Below are 2797 nucleotides of genomic sequence, written 5' to 3'. Positions count from 1 at the left end.
GCTATTTTTCATCCTATTTCCTGTAAACTGTGAGAATGACTGATATCCCCGAGTTAACAGCACTGTTTTCCTTACATCTTGACCTAATACTAACGACAAGTGGAACATTGTTTCTGCCTGACCACACGTGAAAGTTCCTACCATAAACTAAGCTGCTCTTTAAACACAAGCCATCAGCGTGGGGTACAGAACGAGCGCTGCTAACGCTGGAGCTGGCAATTGCTTGGCTAGCATGTGTGGTAACGCTTCAAATATTTCAGTGCTGGTTTGCAACATGAGTATTTTCCTGCTAATTCGAGCTGACGCTGGCATGAAGACAAGCTCAATTAAGCAACAGTTATAGTAACTACTGTTTCTCTGCACACAACAACTCAGATGCTTATATATGCACACCCTTTGAAGTTAAATTAAAACTTGCACTGCTTGGAAAACATGAAAAAAGTTATTTCATATAGAAAGAGATTATATGTGAATTTTTAGCAGAAGAAATAATTATGCATAGCAGGAAAATAATTTACTGAGATGTACAAGACTATCTCCAAAACCGCAGCTACGGCATGTTTTGAAAACAGCCAGAAATTTAAAATCTCCAATATACTTCTAAACTCAGTGGAGCCATTAAACTTTATAGCCATTATCACTGGATTATGTCACACTATAATTCTACCAGTTAGTTTTTCCCCTACGCTCACTTAAAAAAAAAAAAATTATGCAAAATCAACAAATAGAAATTTAATTTCATATACACTAGTCTACTAGGAATATCAACACACCATGCACTTCAATAATATGAGATATAAACACTTGAACACTTCAAGCAAAATAAACTTGCCCTCAACACCCTCTTCTTGCACGTATCTTGTGTTGGGCTTTTAGAGCCCGTGGTCCAAATTTGCATTAACATGCAATTCTCTCTTTTACTTCTTCTGTCTACAAAGATCCTTGTATCTGCAGAGTTCATTGAAATCAGCGCCTCAAAGACGCAGAGCTCGGACTGTCTGATAGGTTAAAAACCCCATAGATTATAAGACCTCTCTTTGTATTATAAGACTGGCACACTCCAAATTAAACATTCTATTTATTTTGTTGCCTTTAAAAATAATCATAAAACCCCATTAATGTTCAGTTTTGCAATACCCTCATACATGGCACCAATCAAAATGAGTGATTAAACCAGTCATGAGAAACGTGTATATTTTACTAATTTCTGACCATAATTTTGTCCTGGTTTGAGCGATACAAGACTAATTTCTCTTCTAATGCCTGGGAAAACTGCACTTCTAGAAGACTATAGTGTCTGAATTTGTGAAAGTATTTATTTCATAACCAGCTGTGGTATGTGGGTTTCAAGGTCTCAGTATATTTGAGCTTGGCAGGTGCAGGGATGAGGAGGAGCGAGACCTGGGCACTTGACCCAAGATTTTTTCATATCATGAACATAAATTCAACATAAATTAGAAAGTTTGCTGCAAAGTGCTCTCTCTCCCATGATGCCAGCAGTCCAGAGAACTTCTTGCCCCAGTGCCAGACCCCTGAAGCCTTTCCTTCCTCCCCAAACCGTAGCACTCACAGTGTCTGCCATTTGCTGTCACTGCTGGGAGTGCACAGCTTCCTACTGATAGAACTGGCTGAGTATAATCCTTGTATATTTTATACTGGTATCGGGATCAATACTGGTTTAATATTATTAATGTTAATTACTTAGTCTTATCCTATTAAATCTATCTACATTTCAATCCTTGTGTTTCCTTGTTTTTCCCCAGTTCCCCTTACTAGGTGGGGAGGGGTCATCGGGTGATACAGTAATTGTCTAAACAACAATAAATTGCTGTGGGTTTCTCAAAGCATAACAGATTTACACCAAGAAAAAATGTAGTAAAAGCTGGGAATTCATTGAAGTTTCATGCTTGCATGTACCACCACGATGGCTCTGGAAAGCAGCCAGGCCAAACCACCGTGCAACACACCTCACCGAGCACCACTTCTGAGACGGATAGTCCCATCCAAATGCTGGGACGCCATAGAATGCGCTGATCTTGCCGAAAAGCCAGCTAAACTTTTAAAGTAGTTATTCCTCACGTAGAGCATCTCCCCAAACAGGTTTGCCACGTGGCCACCCAAACACTCGTGGAGGCGGCAGGGCAGGGTGGGAACATGTGGGAACAAGTAACCAGAGGCGGGGGAAGGTGGTCTGTACCAGGTGAAACGCTTCACAGCTGCTGTCCCACCACACCACACAGCGCAACAGCCACCATTCACTGAAAGTTGCCTCTGCGGCCTCCCGCTCCCACGGCAGCAGCCCCCTCTCGCTGGGCCCGGTGGGGTTACAGATACCGGCCTGAGCAAGGCCCGGCACAGGGAGCCATGAGCCACCCCCCGAGTGGGGTGAGCAGTGCCCAGCCAGCAGTACCCCTGGTCTCTCGGGGCTGGGCATCCCCCTCCACAGCTATCGCAGACATATTCATTTTTCTACCCTTACTTAGAAAAAGCTTGAGGCTGCGTGTCCTCAAGCCACACAAAACCCTGCGTGCCTCCCTGAGGGCACGCAGACCTGAGCAGCTGAGGCAGGGCCCCAGGGCGGAGGAGGCGTGAAAGGCGGGACAGGAAGGGAGATATAAAAAGGGCACAAGAAGAAAATAAATAAAAGCCCCTAAATCCCTGGGCCGTCTCTGGAAGCTTTCCTAGCCCCTTCCTCGCTAAACACCCCACTGCGGTGCCTGTGCCACGCCACCGGTGGCCCTGCCCCGGCCCCTCTCCCCTCTTCAGCCTCCCCCAGCGGCCGGGCCTGGCGCCCGCG

At 45.1% G+C, this 2797-nt stretch overlaps 1 protein-coding gene across 1 annotated transcript in view; it reads left to right on the top strand.

Annotated features, from left to right (window-relative positions):
• Positions 1–2115: 2115 nt before the first annotated feature.
• TMEM159 (transmembrane protein 159) overlaps positions 2116–2797 on the top strand; it is a 13629-nt gene continuing 12947 nt past the window's right edge. The window contains exon 1 of the mRNA XM_009886550.1: positions 2116–2146. The gene's annotated coding sequence lies outside the window, so the exon portion shown is untranslated. The remainder of the gene's footprint in view (positions 2147–2797) is intronic.

Source organism: Charadrius vociferus, unplaced genomic scaffold (assembly GCF_000708025.1).
Source record: "Charadrius vociferus isolate BGI_N301 unplaced genomic scaffold, ASM70802v2 scaffold46, whole genome shotgun sequence".
NCBI classification, from domain to species: domain Eukaryota; kingdom Metazoa; phylum Chordata; class Aves; order Charadriiformes; family Charadriidae; genus Charadrius; species Charadrius vociferus.
This window is presented reverse-complemented; position numbering and strand designations above follow the sequence as displayed.